Raw genomic sequence first — 18,337 nt, 5'->3', positions numbered from 1 at the left:
CCCTTTAGCATTCTTTTTGTTAAAATGCTGAAGCCAGAGATCATACACACTGAAAGTGCATCAGCAATGTCTTCCTAAATTCCAGTTTATGAATGTTTGACTAATTAGTTTACAAACTGTTTCAAAGCATAATCTTTTATTTTTTTTAATTTTCTAATATTTCTTTTACTGGAGTTTGAACTCAGGGCCTCACACCTGCGAGGCTAGTACTTTACTTTTTGAGTCATGTCTCTGGCTAGTTTTGCTTTAGTTATTTTTCAGATAGAGTCTCACTTTCTTTTTCCTTTTTTTGGCCTGGAGCCAACCTATGCCTCCTGCTTAGCTAAGATTACAGGTACCCTGTTTACACCTTGTTTTAGATGAGATCCTACTAACATTGTGCCCAGTTGACCCAGAACCACTATCCTCTTAACTGCAGACTTATGTGGCTTGATCTGAGCTACCACCCTAGCTTATTTCCTGAGATGGCATTTTTGCCAACTTTTTGTCCTGGTTGATTTCAAACTACAATCTTTTTGATCTCCCCTTTGCAAATAAATACCTACTCAAAACATACATTTAATTTTGCTTTTTAACATTTTTAAAAACTAGCCAGGCGCAGTGGCTCACACCTGTAATCCTAATACTCAAGAGGCTGAGATCTGAGGATTTCAGTTCAAAGCCAGCCTGGGCACTAAGGAAAGTGAGAATCTTATCTCCAATTAATCAGTAGAAAACCAGAAGTGGAGCTATAGCTCCAGCGGTAGGGGAGGGAGCCTTAACTGAAGAGCTCAGGGACAGTGCCCAGGCCCAGAGTTTAAGCACCAGGACTGACAAAAAAAAAAACCACCCCAAACCTAATATCCCCTGAATCAAGCAAATGCTAAAACAAAAAGTTCCCAGCAAATGTACAGCTTTAATAAATCATTAGGCTATCTCTCTCACTGGTCATATCTTTAATTGGAGTCATGTTTTCCCCAGAACATGAAAAAAGTAAACACTTTGCAATGCCTAGTTAATTACACTCTTAAGGAAAAAAGAAACATTAGGTATGACCTCATATTTATCCTGGGGTGTAATCTTTGGTAACCATTCCTTTTTTTCTGCTGGATGAAAACTTATCATCAATGACTTAAATACTACGGTTAAGGATCGCTTTCTTCCCCTCACATGGCCACAGCAGTGGTCTTAGATGAATTTCCATCCTACCCCTGTGTGTGAATATGCTGTGTTTTGGCAAGGGAGGGCTTGGTGGGAATGCCAATGCTTCAGCAAGTGCAAGAATGACAGTGACGATCACTGTCGTCATCAATGTCTCTGCAAAGGTTACGTTAATGTCTATTTTATCAACCCAAAATAAAATCTTAAATGTATCAAACACAAACACTTTTTAAAATTCTGTCATACATGGTTTGACAGTATTTGGAATATTAAATAGATAAATATGAATGCAAAGTTGTCAATGGCTGAGCAATAAAGTTCCTTTATATGGACTTTATACAAAAAATGTATTTCTCTAAAGTTTAAGGAGTCAGTCATCATCACCTTTCCAATCCTAAACTGTCTACAGAAATCACAACAGCATAATTACCAGTTTACCACATCAGAATTCTTTGGAAGCAGCATAAATGAAGTTGAATGTGAAGTCTACCACTTCCAGATGTGGGGAAGTACAGTTCTGATGAACTATTCTGAAGTCTAAAGTCATGTATGTTACTGTTAGTCATGGGGATGGATGTGCAGCATTGTGTGTCTGAAGCTGCTGCTCTACAGACTGTGGATCCATCAGCTTCCAGTGATGAGGGCAACAGAGTAACACAGGTAGTACCTGGCACACACTCTAGCAGTACTGCTTACTTTCATTAAGAGCTCACAGACCCAGAGATGTTTATATGCTTGAATTCACTCGAGTTTTCTTTCTCACTGCTCAAACTGTTCACATTCTTGTCAGAGGGGGAAAACTTGCATCATCTCACTAGTACTTCTGATACAAAGTAGTTCATAACAGTCTATGTGTTTGCTAGAGTCTTCTGTCTTCACAGAGACCATTTACTGGGAGAGTTATTATCCCCAGATTAAACTGTGTTTGTGAGCAATGGATTTGAAGACCTCTCACTAAATAAGCTAAGTTAGCACAGTGGTTATTTAACATTAATCTTAGGGAGGAATATGACCTACAAGTACCCAAATCTCTTCTTCCTGCCGAAATAGCATTAAATGAAACACTTCGAACAAGCAAATGGAAGCTCTCCAAAGCACTTTCTATGAAATATCTAGGTTGAACAGTATATTTAGAAACATCTAAACACTAAAATAAATCAAAAGTATCAAGAACATGGACTCTGAAGTTTTTAAAACTTAGTCACAAATTTTAGATAAATTGTATACAATAATGTAATTATAATAAGAATAATAAGCTATTATCTGTTGGCAATTGGGCTGAGCACTTCAGGGTCTTTCTCATGAACCTGCACAGCAGTCTTAAAGGAGGGCCATTATGTTGCACCCCATAGTATACAGACATGGAGGCTAACAATGCTGTACATGGAACAAGCCATGAAATCAAAACCTAGACTCAGCTCTTCTGTTTTTGGGGATCAGATCTTTACTTTGTGTTCTTCTGGTAAAAGCGTAGTTATAGAATAAAAGTATTATTTGTATTATTTTTGTGTTATTATATATTTTCTAACAGCCTTTCATTGATAATGCATAAATACTAACATTTTAAATATTTACAAACAACTGGAATTACATAATGAGGCAAAAGGTCACCAGAGACCATACGTTCAACCTCCATGTTTCAGCCTACAGAGGAATCACTGCAACCATGAAGCAGCAGCACTGTGTAGAACCTGGAAGATGCCACCTTTACCACATCACTGATCCTGGGACACACTGACAACAAATATGGTTAATCTAAAGAAGATCATCAAGGAAAAAAAGACTAATTCAAATAATGGAACAATGGCAACCTCAAAAATGTCAATATTAAAAAACCATAAAAGCAGAGTTACAGTTCTAGGTTCAATGATACTCTTAAAAAAACAAAACAAACAACAACAACAAAACAGAACAAAAAACCAGGTGAACACGGCAGTGCACGCCTGTAATCCCATTATGCAAAAGGCACTATTCGACAATACAGACTTGGTAGAACTATTTAAGCACACTTTGCTTGAGTGCCTCCAACTCTAATATAAATATAACTTGCAGCAAAAGCTACCGTATTGCAAGCGAACAGAGCAGCAGAGATGAAACAGAAGCTGCCCACCACTGCACGTGCAATCAGACATAACTCTGACTCTGAGGAAACACGATGATGACTTTCCACTACTGGATTGTTAAAGCACTATGAGAATGAGGGCACTTACAAAAGCAAAGCATTCTTCTACTGATTTTTCTTATACCAAACATTTTCAGTTTTTTCATCCACAACTAATTCAGCAATTTTTTTTGCCAGTCCTGGGGCTTGAACTCAGGGCCTGACTATTGTCCTTGAGCTTTCTCAAGGTTAGCGCTCCACCACTTGAGCCACAGCACCAATTTCAGCTTTTCTATGTATGTGGTACCGAGGAATCGAACCCATGTCTTCCTGCATGCTAGGCAAGCACTCTACCACTAAGCCAAACTCCTGGCCCTCAGCAATCTTATTTTAACTCATTTTTGAGTCTTTCTGTGGTATATAAGCTAATTTTTATATAAATAATGTTTTAAACTATCTTTCCATGAGTTAATATTGAATTAAGTTCTATCATCATGGTAAGAGAAGTTGGCATTAGAAAAAGATGAAAACACAGGCAGGGACATTCCGGTACAATGTACCAGCCATAAGAATTCTATATGTAGACTTCTGCAGGCATAGCCAGGTGAGTTCTACAAAAGAACTCAAGGCATCACCACAGGATGTTGAATGCACAGGGTAAGAAGGCAGAGCAGAGCTCCACTGTAAGCCAGGACCCAGCTAATCCCCCAACCATAGCCACAAGGTGCTTGTGATTCAAGGCTAGAGCTGACAAGGGACAACCACAGGTTTTAGGTAGCCCCAATTAAGACTGAAAGGAAAAAAGCAGATAAAGTCAGGACCAAGTCACAGTTGCACTGGCTACTTAAGTAAAACTAAAGTTCAAAAAGGAAAAATAATAAAAATGGTAATGACAGTAAGATTTTTGTATTTGTTTGACATGTTCCTCATTTTCTCTTGCCAACTTGTCCTCTGAACAGAAACAAAGAAGAGTACAGCTTTTATTTCCCTTATTGCGAACAGGCTGACATCACTGAGTTATTCAATCTTCCTTACAATCTTCCTTACACTCCTCTTGGGAGCTTGCAAACTAAGCCTGGGAAGTACTGAAAGAACAAAAGTAACCTTTCAGTACTACTTGAAACTAAAATAGCCACTAGAGAGCAGTGCTGTTGGCTCCTAAATGTAGTATAAAATGCATCAAGGCCTAAATAAATCAAAAAAATTATACAACAGAGAGATGGGCTTACATTTTATCAGTTTATGAAAAGAACTAAAGACAGTCAAGCTAACTGAATTTTCAGTGTAAAATTTTTAAGAGAAACATAAAAATTACAATTGAAAATACAAATGTAAAATGCAAAGGCTGTTATTTATACCTTTGTGCCTTTTGGGTAGTTTCTATTATGTGTATTTGGGGTAGATTCTATTATGAAAATTTCCTCTCCTCTTCCTGAAAGAACATTTCTCAAATTATTAGATACACAAAATGGATTCCTAACACTTGCTAGTTAGAAAATAACTAATGCTATAACAAAGCCTCCAAAATAAAATACACAAAAAGATACATATCATACATAAGTATGATAAGAGGGATGTGGTTAATTGGAATACAGTGTAAATATGTATAGAGATATAATCATGGAAATTTCTCCACAATACAAGCAATACTGAAAAAACAGGACATTCAAAATTCTCCTAGAAGCAACCAAGGTATCTTTTAAAAGAAGATTGGATAAATTGTGGTCCACACATACAAGGAACTATTATGCATTAATAAAATGGAATCAATGAACACATAGACATGAATTGTATTCAAAGTTCTTAGCCTGTTAGTTCTTCCACTACGTGTTTCTCTAAGAGAAACAATTATAAACAGGATTAATAAACCTGAAAAGAAATCCATGCCTTCCCTCTGCATAAATCAAGATCTCTTCATTTAGTGTGAAATTCATTTTAAAACATTTAAAGGAAATTTACCATATGATGGTTGGTGAAGATGGATAATATAGGTCAAATGGCAAAAATGGAAAAATAGCAAATTATTAAGTACCAATACTAAGTTTACTAAAATTGATAGCTATAGTGTGACTGTGGAAGAGTCTCCATTCTTAAACACAAATTCAAGCAAGTATTTGGGAGTTAAAAATCATATTTTCAAATGTATAATAAGCATATTAGGCACATAAAATACATTAATCCATCCACATACAAACAGAAAGGGAGAAAGGGGACAAGGGAGAGGAGAATAAAAAGTGGATAAAACAGGTAAAATATGGAGTGGGAGTGTGGCCTAGGGGTGAAAGTGCACTAGCCTTGAAAAAGCTCAAGGACTGTGCCCAGGCCCTGAGTTCAAGCCCCAGGACTAGCCAAACAAAATCAAATCAGGTAAAATGTTATGAGCAGGTGAGAACCTCTGTCATTTACACACACACACACACACACACACACACACACACACACACACACACACACAGAGTGTGAAGGAGAAAGTGTGGAATAACTAGTTTCCATTCTAGCAGCCAACTACAGTACCATACAGCAGTTCTCTTTTATCCATGGTTTTACTTTCTGTACTTTCAGTTATTCATTGTTAACTAGAGTGGAAAATATTTAAAACTCCAGAAAGATCTCATAAATGTTAAGCTAGGTATCATTTAGAGTGGTGTGATGAATTTTGTTCAATTCTTGCTCTGCTTTAATTAGGCCATGAGTTCTGCATTATGCAGAATCCTACCTTGATTGCCTATCAAGAACTAGGCAGCTAATTCCCCCAGTAGCACGGTGTTTGTGTTCAAATCACCCTTAATTCATTTACTAAGGCCCTAAGGCATGGGAGCAGTGATGCCAGTAATTGAAATAAACCAAAGGAAAACCATAAAGTGCTTCCTGTAATTTTAGAAAGTGTAAATAAGGTACTTTGAGACCACACTGACATATCTTTTTACAAGTATAGTGTTATAAGCATTTTACTTTGTCATTATTGTTTTTAATCTGTTACTGTGCCAAATTTAAAAATTAAAAAGTTTATCACAAGTATGCATGTACAGGAAAAATATTTATAGAGTTCTGGGCATTGTGTAGTCTCAGGAATCCACCTACTGAGGACCTAGAAGATCTGCTCCATGCACAGCAAGACTACTACAAGACAAAGAGTTAAACACACATGTGCACCAGAGCTTCTCTAAATCAGCTCAGCTTAACCATGACAGACAAGCTCATAAGCACAGGCGGTTACAATGCCATCTAGGTCTTGCCTCTAATATTCTGTTCTCCTTTCTCATGAGTATGAGCTACTTACTGGGATCACCTGAGTGAATAGTGCTGCATCTTCAGTCCAAAGAGCCACTGTGACATCTTTGCTTTGAGAAACATAAAAACAAGTGTTGCCTAATACTATATATGGCATTCTTGGTGCTAAAAGGAAAAAGAAAAAGGCCAATGGGCCAGGTGCCAATGGCTCATGCCTGTAATCCTAGCTACTCAGGAGGCTGAGATCTTAAGTTTATAGTCCAAAGCCAGCCTGATCAGGAAAGCCCATAAAGACACTTCTTTCCAATTAACCACTAAAAAAGCAAGAAGGATTCTGAGATTAAGCTGTGGCTCCAGCTATACAGCACTAGCCTTGAGCAAAAAATCTCAGACAATGCCTAGGTCCTGAATTAAGGCCCCAGGGCTGGCACTCACCCCCTCTGAGGGAGAGAGGGAGGGAGAGGGAAAGGGAGGGGGTGGGGGAGGGGGATCAGCAGGAGGGGAAGCAGCTGAAGGGGGAGCAAGGAGAGAAAAGATAAGCTGAATTTAACTGAATAAAAGTAATCCAAATCACTTGGTAATTATGGTGCTGTGGAATTTCTTTATATTTCTACAACGACTTAAAGATACTAAAGTCCAGACCTTGTCACGCATGTCAAACTGGATAAAGAAAACATCACATCTGAGGAATTTTGTATTTTTTATCACTGCTGCTGCTTTGAAAAGAACTCAAGATTTGACAACCAGATTTCGTTACACAGAAACATTAATTACTTTCACATTAAGATCACATGTGAGCCCTCTCAAAAGTCCTAAGGTCATCAAAGCGTTTATGACTGCACAGTGTCGTGAATTAGACATAAAAATCTACTTTCTTGAAAATTATATAGGCTATTTCTAGCTTGTTATGGTGAAGCTAAAATTGGTTTTTCTTAAGTTCTTTTGGTAAGAAGAGTCAAATTATCCACAGTAACTCTACTATAGTCAAGACCTACAGACATCAAGCACAAGTCAGGAATCTTTAATAAGGGTCTCTCAACCTGGCATTATGGACATTTGGGGCCAGTTAATTTGTAATAGTTGGGGGGTATCCTATGTGTTAAGGATGGTTAGCAGTACCCTTACCCTTTACCATGAGATGCCAATAGCACACACACCAATTATCCCACAACCATAAAGGTCTGTAGACACCAGACTGGAACTCCCAATCACTGTTTGGGGGTGGGTAAGTGGACACTTAGCGGGTCCCTATTCATTTCACCTCATTGTTCATCTACAGCTAATTTATTATGTAGTGAAACAAGCTGATGCTATTTTGTTAAAACATATGAGTAAATTGTAAGTTGAAATTACACAATTACATAAAATATATTATCATACTCCCTAGAAAAAATTGTTTTGTACTATGGTCTAGTAGTCATTTTAAGAGTTTTATTTACAGTAGGTCTCATTTAATTAAATATTTGATAGGGTTTAAACAAATACCCTCCAAAATTCACACTAAAGCTTAACCCCACTGTATTGGTAAAGAGCCAGGCCTCTTGAGAAGTCATGAGGGCTCCACCTTTGTGAACAGACTGAGGGTCTGAAGAAGCCAAGTGCACACAACTATAATTCCAGCCCTCAAGAAGGCTGGTGTTACCCCTGGGCTCATAAGCAGTCTGAAGTCAGACAGCAAAACTCTGTCACAACACAAATGAAGGTGGGGGACATACTAAAGGAAACTAGCCTATATCCCTTCTGCTCTCCCTTATGTGACATGGGATATGGGCTCTTCTTTGTCTTCCTCCACTCCTGCCCTATGAGTATATGGTAGACAAGGTGCTGGCTGTCTCAAATGCTGAGAGCCATCCTCATCTGACACAGAAACCGCAGTACCTTGATCTTGGTCTCCCAGCTTCCAGAGAGTGAAGTCAATTTCTGCTGTTTCTAAATATTCAGCCTTAAGTGTTTTTGTTATAGTAATATAAGTGCAATAATCTAGAAATACTTCCAAATTAATCTATTTGAAAATAAGCCTTCAATTCAAATTATTGCCCATATAATAATTATGCAGAATGACTGCCTCAAAATAATGAATGTTCTAAATTATTTTCAATGCCTCAGAAAAATAAAAAGAATACAAATGTAAGGGGCTCTCCATTGTTCACTCTGACAACTTAGGCATAACAACTTTTTCATTGCTGAAGAAAGAAATCTTATATTTGATTAATATTACCAAAATTATTTTTAAGTTATGCTGTAGAAATGCCAAACAAAGCAATTTTATTTGACATATACACTCATTTTCTACCTAACAAAAGATTCATTATCCTTATATCTATCTCTACCTACCCAAAGTTATTTGAAGATCTACTATAAAGAATGTAATGAGCTCAAATTCTACCTCTCCCGAAGCTTAGACTCTAATGAGACAGATAGATGGGCAAACAAGCACTTACAATGCAACAGAATAAAAGCTGATAGCAGCATGTAAGTAGCAACAGAAACAAAACACAAGTGAGTGTCAGGTAAGATTTCAAAGGAAGCAATCCTGAAAAAGGGGAATAGGAATAGAGGGGTGAGGATAAAGAAACAAGCTCTTTACTTAGCAGAGAAATAGAAACATGTTATATAAAAACATCTAAGAATGTAGCAAAAACACTACCATGTAAAAACAAAAGTTTTACTCCTATAATTTCAGGGTTTTTTTTTTTTTTTTTTTTTTTTGCCAGTTCTGGGGCTTGAACTCAGGGCCTGAGAACCGACCTTGGGCTTTCTCAAGGCTAGAGCTTTACCATTTGAGCCACAGCACCATTTCTGGCTTTTTCTGTGTATGTGGTATGGAGAAATCAATCCGGATCTTTGTGCATGCTAGGCAAGCCCTCTACCACTAGGCCAAACTCCTGGCCAATTTCAGTAATTTTTAACAGTAAATTAAAAACTACGCCCAAGAGATTAATTCAGAGCAATGATAGAGGCAGGTACTCAAATAAACCCAATTGTAGAATCTCATTTTGACTTCTTCAGAGCAAGTAATGGTTATTTATGAACCAGTGAAAACAACTTATCCTTTATTTTTAAATGAACACAGATTTTACCCATGTTTTTATCTTTGTTTGAAATATAGACCACTCATACATGAATCTAAAAGCTCTACAATATAATACTCAAGGAGTTTAAGTTTAAACTCTCCTAATGCTACTAAAATTAAAATGTGTGTTAACACAACCTCTGGGTTAACTATCTTGAGGTTCAATTTTTCTATCTAAAACAGATGAACTTCAAGAAAATACTTTTGCCTCTAAAGTGGCACTTGTCTTCTTCACATATGAAAAATTTTGGAAACAATTTAAGATGGGAACCAGAATTCTTTTACCTTCATGGCCTGCAGGAGGCATGAAAAATCTCTTACTATAATTATTTTGTGGTAACTTAAAAAACAAAACAAAACTATGTCGAATCCCTAGGACACCTGACAATAAAAATAATACAGATACAAAATCACGAGTCTAGCACTCTGCACAGTGCTGTGGTTCCTCTCAGGTCAGCAGCACATACCATGCGGATGTATCACCCTGGGCCTCCAGAAGGCAGCAAAGTAACATTTCCTGGTTTGCTCAGGAAACACTTCAAAGCCTGGACTCAGGCACATCTCACTACCACATGATTTTGCAAATACAGCTCCATTAACTCCAGTTCAGTATTTTTAGGGGAGGTGCTTTCATTTTAGCCAAGTACTTCTTTTGAGCAATTCCCGTGGAATTCCAGGAGTGCAATTTGACCACACGCATGCGGAGGCATTCAGTACAGGGATGGTGAAGCAAATGAACTGAACTTTTGTTTCTTTGCTGCCATTTCTGAACCCTATCTAATGTCCGGCCCTGTCATGATACTGAAGCACTGCCCGAAATCATTGTTTATTTTGGCCTACACCTAGGTCTGGATAAAGAACTCTGTCAAAACATCTAGTTCAGATTGTAGTCAGCTTCTTAGCAGCACTCCAGAGATGGTATATGACAGGACATTTTTTAAATTATACCTAACTGCTATATATTCCAATTTTCTTTTTCAAAGCTACCAAATCATTTCAAATATATAGGGGTGAAGTAAAAAAAAAATTATATAATAGGCCAAGTGCGGTGGCTCACACCTGTAATCCTAGCTGCTCAAAAAGCCGAGATCTGAGGATCACGGTTCAAAGCCAGCCCGGGCACTAAAGACCCTGAAAGACCATGAGACTCACTTCCAATTAACCACTAGAAAATGGGAAATGGTGTGGTGGCTCAAGGGATAGGGCAGTAGCCTTGAGTTGAAGAGCTCAGGGACAGCACTCAGGCCCAGAGTCCAAGCCCCACAACTGACAAAAAAAATATATATATTTTTTTGAGTTTTTTTATACTTAATGTCATATTTTATCAAATTACAGATTTGATAAAATCTGATTATATAGTGTTTTTTTTGTTTTGTTTTTAAAATTGGAACCCAAAATGTTCCAAGTAAAATAAATAAATAGGGGCCAGATAATTAACAGATAAACAGATGGACAAAATGTGGTATATAGCTACACAATGGAAAATTATTCAGCCTTAAACAGGAAGGAAATCCTAACACATGCTACAACACAGATGAACCCTGAGAACATATTGCATGAATTATACAACTGTATTATTCCACTCATGTAAGGCAGTGAGAGGAATGAAGTGTTCAAGGGCTGTGAATAGGGAGGAATGAGGAGCTGCTGTCCGTAAGAAAGTCTTTTGAGACAGGAGGTGCACAGCACTGTGAGTCGGTGTACTCAAACCCACTGAACTGTACCTTAAGGAGTGCTTGGGAGAGTAATGCTGCGTTTAACTATAATCACTGCTACTAGCCTGAGATTCCCAATGGCAGCAACCATGTTAGAATTGTGTGAGAGAAGAGTAGGCCAAAGGGACCTTGAAGCACCTTGAAGACAGCAGCCAACAGAGATCGTTTCCTTCCACTTCAGCAAAAAGAACTTCCAGGAGACTCTAACACTCATTTCAGCTGTGGCCTGAGTCCCCAAACTGACAAGAGTTATGCTAAAATACCACCAAGTATAGCAATGACAGCACATGTCAAGAGACTCCTTTGGTTGATAGCCTGTTTACTAGATTTCATCAAATTTTTTAATGACTATGGCCACAGAGCAAATATATCTGACTCAATAGGGTGCTTGTAATTAACGTTTATATAAAATGTACCCACATATGTACATGCTGAACAGCAAGACCAAAAGACCCCTAATAAAAGCCTTTTAGGGAGTAGGCTCTGCATAACTGTAGCAGTTAGAAAAACATTAATACTTAGAGAGAATTTACCCTAACACATGCTGTTTATGCAACTATGAACATGACCACATGGTGATTCCATCTTGCAGTGTTCATCATTAGCAAGGCAAGCAAAATCAAAATCTGTCGACATGTGAAGATCCCTTTAGATTCAAGTAAATGATTAAATAAAATGCTTTACACAAAAATCAATTTTCTTAAGCCAAAAAGTATATCTCTAGTCTGCCTACATATGCAAATTAAATGACTTTGACAAAACTCAGATTTTTTTTGAGCCACAGAAATTGCTCAGATCAGCTGAATGCAGGATATGAGCCTGCACATCACGACATGGGAAAAAAGATGTAATCTGCATACTTATTTTATGTGTTTTAGTCATCCACTGCTGAGTAACAAGCCACTCCAAAATGTAGTGGACTTATTAAAATAGTTATTCGTTACTCCCCATGATCCCATGAATTGGCTAGAAGACAACTGGTGATGTTCTTCTAGTTTAAGCAGGCATTTTCATTCAGCTAAAAGCTTGTTTGGAACTAAAACATGCAAGATGGCTTCAGGCCTCACAGGTAGCCTCTCTTTCCAACGGAGTAGTTGGGCTTTCTACCCAATGCCTGGCTCTAAAGGCAAACATGGTGACAACTAGTCTACATAAGACCTGAGTCCCAAAATCCAGGCAGTTCTTTTGGCAGCACTCATGGGAAAGTACAAGTCATTGGGCCAGCACCTTCCAGGTGGATGAAAATGGACTCTAGCTCTGATGGGTGGAGAAGCATGAACACACAGAGGTAAGGGGTTGGTGGCTGCCTTTGGAAACCCTCTTTACACATCAAGAAAGACCATCACTTCAGCATGCCTTCATGAAAACTTGCTACTCCAACAATAGAGTAGTATAAAATTTCTTTACAAAGCTCTTTGTAAATTTTTGGCCAGCTGTAAAATACTGGAACTGGTATTATATCATCTATGCTATATGTCCTAATCTACATGAAAATTCAAATGAAACATTAATGTAGGTTCAAGTAAACAGTGCATTTAGTACTTCCTTATGAACTATATTGTAAATACCTGCATCCCTTTGTAAACTCTACTAGGGAAGAATCCACATTGAGACACAACATCTGTCTAGCACATATCAAACATGTAACAGTCTGCTGCTTTGTGGCTATTAAGACTTTTACTCCTGGGTAAAAAACAATATGCCTTCTTTTAACTTTGATATCATAAAGAAAACACTTCTGTAGACTTTCCATATACATTTCACAGTATGCTGTCCAAGAAAAAAATAACTGATTGTAGCTACATGTTAAACTTACCCCCATTCAATCTTATATACTATTTATTTATTTATTTATTTATTTATATACCATTTTAGAATAGACTGGAATTCATTTTCTGAGTCTTTTTTTGGTTGGTCATTAGTTCTAGACTTTCAACTGGCAATGACAAATATTTGTGCTTGAACCAAACACTATTTTATACTTTGTAAAGCACAATTTCTGATTGAGATCTATGTTTTTAGTTAGGTGCTGGTGGTTCATACCTACAATCTTAGCTACTCAGGAAGCTGAAATTTAAGAATCACAGCCTTATCTCCAACTTACCTGGAAACACCCAGAAGCAGAACAACAGCAAGGAGATGGAGTAGCAACAGGAACTATCCTAGGTCTCTGATCAAACATTAAGGTTGTTCTAACATGCACTCCACCTCAAGAGTATGACAACAAGAAAACAGGCAGACAGGGAATCACAAGAACAAAGAAGAACTTATACCTTGTGCATACAAGGACAGCAATCTGTGATGTGCACCCTCCATCCCCCATCCTCAGGCAAGCTAAGCTGCAATCTAGACCATGCTGACACCCCCCTGACTGGCACAGTCAGCAACACACCTGAAGGTCCAGAATTGCAGAAGACATTACAGAATGACAGCCAGGCACAGGAAAGTTTCACAACACTGCTGGTCAACTCAGAACCAACTCTGGGAACTCCTTCCACAGGAGATCAGCACTGGTGGTAACCAGAGTGCTTAGCCCAAACTCCTTTTCCGCCTAAGAAGGAACGCCACACTGGAAGAGGACAAAGAGGCCAGAACCTTCCTCCCAACCCTATCACAGCTAACTAAGAAAGACTACAGGAAAATAACCCAAGTCCCAAGCCAAAGAACTACAAGGTCCAACAGTCTTTAAACAAAACAAAAACTAGCCTGCTCACAGGGGAATGACTAAACCACCCTTGCCCCTCCACATGGGACCCTTCCAACAAGATGGAATGCAGGTAGCAAGAATGTTGCAGGACCCCACTGGCAGTCCATATCTGAGTCAGAACCAAAGACCACCATGCCCAACATTGCAGGAATGAGCTGCTGGTCCAGAACCAAGATAGTGGCACAAGATTGCTACCTGGGAACCTGTTACTAGGCCCAAATCTAAGTCAGGACACGATCATCATGCCCATGTTGTGCCATTCTGCTGCCAAGCCTGAATCCAGGTCAGGATGTTAGAATACTGCATCCCATCTTGCAGGAACCAGCCATTGGGCCAGAATCTGGATCCAGATGCTAAACCACAATGCCACTCATTGCAAGAAGCAAAATATACAAATATCCAAAATATACAAGGAGCTCAAAAAATTAACCTGTCTCAAAGCTAATAAACCAATCACTACATGGGCAAAGGAACTAGTGGCAAAGCAACATATGAGGAAATGCTCAATACCTCTTGCCAAAAAGGAAATGAAAACATACCATCTCACCCAAGTTAAGATAGGCCAACACTGTGAATTCAAACAACAAATGTTGGTGGAGATGTGGGGGAGAAGGAACCTTATTGCACTGTTGGTGGGAATGTAAACTAACACAACCAGTTTGGACAACAGTCTGGATGCTCCCCAAAAAACTAAACATGGGTCTTCCCTATGACCTAGCCAGCCATACCACTTGTGGTCATCTACTTAGAACATCACAGCTATAATACCATAAAGACACTTGGATATCCATATTCATTGCGGCATTATTCACAATAGCCAAGTTCTGGAACTTGGCTACAATAGATGAGTGAATCAAAAAAAAAAAAATGTGTTACCTACACACAATGGAATTTTGCACAGCCATTAGTAAGAATAGTATTCTATCATTTATAGGGAAATGAATGGACCTAAACAAACCATGTTAATGTAAGGTAAGCCAAGCTTAGAGAGACCAATGCTGCATGTTCTCTCTCCTATGTGAAAGTTATGACTCAAAAAAAAAAAAAGAAAGTTTTAACTCAAATATCCTGGGACATGAGAAAATATATAGGACTTTGGACACTCACATACAGCAAAGCCAAAAGTGGGTATCTTAGGGGAGGAACACAGAGCCCCACTATCTATGTGCCTCCGATCACAGAAAATAATACAACATATACAAACAACTTGTAAACAGGCACAAAAAGGAAAAAATGAATAGGTGGGGTTGATAGGAGGGAAATGAGGACCAAGACATGAGAAAGGGTATCAATGTATGTGAAGTCATGCACCTTCTATCTGGTGAATATAATGTAACCCTTCTATTAATTACAATAAAAAATATATGAAAAAAAGAAAGGGAAAAAATGAGATAAAGAGAAGTGGTGACACTGTTCAAAAAGAAATGCATTCATTACCTGACTTATGTAACTGTAACCCTTCTGTACCTTTAAAATAACAATTTTAAAAATTGTTTTTAAAAAAAAAGCCAGAAGAGCAGGGTTGTGGAGAAAGAGGAACCCTACTGCATTGCTGGTGGGAATGTAAACTAGTACAGACACTCTGGAAGGCAATTTAGAGGTTTCTTAAAAAGCTGAAAATAGACCTTCCCTATGATCCCACCATACCACTCCTGGGCAACTACCCTGAACATCATAACCCAGTATATGATAAGGACACCTGCTCCACACGTTCATCTCTGCACTACTCACAATAGCCAAGCAATGGAAACAACCTAGATGCCCCACTACATATATGTACAGTGGAAGTCTACACAGACAAGATAAAATAGTGGCATTTGCTGGGAAGTGGATGAAACTAGTGCGAATCATGTTGAATGAGATAAATCAAGACCAAAGGCACATGGTCTCCTTGACATGTGGATATCAGATCTAAACATACAAAAGCAATGACTCAATATTCAGGTACCCAAGGTTATGGACATGGTCTTGGAGATACAAACATAACTACATAGACATAAAAATCTATGATGGGATATATATACTCTATAGACATGTTATATTATATAGATTGATATGAATCTATGACACACAGACCTTCAGCTTAATTTTAATTATGTTCTAAAATCTATGTGCAAGTGATTGCATATAGAGATTTCCTTCTTGAATAGTTGTTTGTTAAGTATGACATATGAAATAGGATGTAAAAGTCAGTGTTAATAAAATCCTACCAAAAAAAAAAAAAAAGCCAGAAGCAGAGGTAGGGATCCACTGTTAGAGAACCAGCTATAAGCAAAAAAGCCAAGTGAGACCACAAAGCTTTAAAAAAAAAAGTCGGGGCCGGGAGTTTGGCCTAGTGGTTAAAGTGCTTGCCTAGCATGCATGAAGACCCAGGTTCGATTCCTCGGTACCACATACATAGAAAAAAGCCAGAAGTGGTGCTGAGGCTCAAGTGGTAGAGCTCTAGCCTTGAGAAAGTCCAAGGACAGTGCTCAGGCCCTGAGCTCAAGCCCAGGACTGGCAAAAAAAAAAAAAAAAAAAAAAAAAAGTCTTGCTGAGCACAGTGGCTCATGTCTATATCCTAGCTACTCAGGAGGCTGAGATCCGAACTAAAGTAAAAACATCTTTACTTCTATGGTTACCTAAGACTTTTTTAGATCCAATCATAAAGTAATGGAAATTAATTTTAAATGATATTTAAACTAACAATACATAAAATTAAAATCAACGTTTTGTGGGTCATAGGGCTTGACTCCACCGGGGCGCTGTCCCTGAGCTCTTCAACTCAAGGTTACCACCCTACCTCTGGGCCTAGGCATTGTCCCAGAGGAGCCAAGCCCCACTCACCATTTTCTAGAGGTTAACTGGAGTTATGAGTCTCAGGTCCTTTTATGCTAGGGCTGTTTTTGAACCTTGATCCTCAGATCTCAGCCTTCCGAGTAGCTAGGATTACAGGTGTGAGCCACTATGCGGCTTCAACGTGTCTGTGAGGGTCCAAACGTAGTTTCCAAAAATGGGGCTAATGTGGGTGGGCGCAGTGGAGCATGCCTGTAATCCTAGCTACTCACTGAGGCTGCCTGATATCTGCCCAGGCACTAAAGAACTAAAGAATATGTGAAACTCTGATCTCCAACTAAACACTAGAAAACGGAAGTGGCAGCGGCACTGTGGCTCAAGGGGTAACCTTGAGCTGAAGAGCTCAGGGACAGCACCCAGGCCCAGAGTCCAAGCCCTATGACCCCCCCCACCCAAAAAAGGTGCTAGGAAAATACAGGCTTTAAATTCATTTAATATTCAAAAATTCTATCACCTCACAAGTAGCTATAAAATCACAATCAATCATACAAAATTTCAGAATCGTCTTCCAAGAAGAAAAAAGATGACTATACTAGAAGAAATTAAAGTTTTGAGTTAAACTGAGTTAAGCTAAATTGAGTCCTGATCAATTTTCCACTTTGTGCTTTAACCAACTATTCATTGTGTACTTATACCAAGATACTGAATTGGGGATTTGGAAATAAGGAATCTCTAAAATCCTTTTCATTAGCAGTACCAAAGACCTTGATGGAATTTTGGGTCTCCATAGAGCACAAGTTTCATGAGACCAGGGTCTTATTTGTTCACTGAAAAGCAATATATTTCCAGTACTGCTCAATACACATTTCATGGATTAAAAAAAAAAAAAAAGCAAAAATGCAACAAGCCTAAGCTTGTCTCTTACGCAATAGAATTTAAAAATATTTATCCTAAAGCTGTAATTGTGATGGGTTTGGGTTGGATGTGATTAGGCTACATTGATGAGTCTCACTGACTTTCGAGCCTGGTCTGACTCTGAATTGTAATCCTCAGATCTCAGCCTCCTGAGTAGCTAGGATTACAGGTGTGAGCCACCAGCAGTAGGCTTATATATAAACTTTTGGTCTGAAATCAATGACTCCCAATTATCTAGCTTTCAAGGTCATTCCAGTCCCCTGGTTATCATTTGTAGAATGAAATGATAGGCATCTATCAAAAGCACTGTCACCTCAACTCCCTATAGGTTCTTTTTCAAAATGTGTGCCCCATCATTCCTTTTTTTGGGGGGTGGGGGGTTGGTAATGGGACTTGAACTCTGGGCCTGGGCGCTGTCCCTGAGCTCTTCAGTTCAAGGCTACCACCCTACTGCTTGAGCCACAGCACCACTTCCAGATTTCTAGTGGTTAATTGGAGATAAAGAGTATCACAGACTTTAGTGGCCGGACTGGCTTTGAACTCCAATCCTCAGATCTCATCCTCCTGAGTAGCTAGGATTACATGTGTGAGCCACCAATGCCCAGCTGCCTTCTCTTTTTTGAGCCCCTCTTTTCCTTTTCCTCCACACTTTGTAGAGGAAAACCCCATGCTTGCACTTA

General features: G+C 38.6%; 1 protein-coding gene across 8 annotated transcripts in view; it reads right to left on the bottom strand.

Moving 5' to 3' along the window:
• Nucleotides 1–18,337, bottom strand: part of Ate1 (arginyltransferase 1) — an 89,331-nt gene that overhangs the window by 21,313 nt on the left and 49,681 nt on the right. The window lies entirely within an intron of this gene.

This window comes from Megascapheus bottae, chromosome 15, assembly GCF_031878675.1.
Source record: "Megascapheus bottae isolate mThoBot1 chromosome 15, mThoBot2.hap1, whole genome shotgun sequence".
NCBI classification, from domain to species: Eukaryota; Metazoa; Chordata; class Mammalia; order Rodentia; family Geomyidae; genus Megascapheus; species Megascapheus bottae.
The sequence above is the reverse complement of the archived record's forward strand: the minus strand, read 5'-3'. Positions and strand labels throughout refer to the sequence as shown.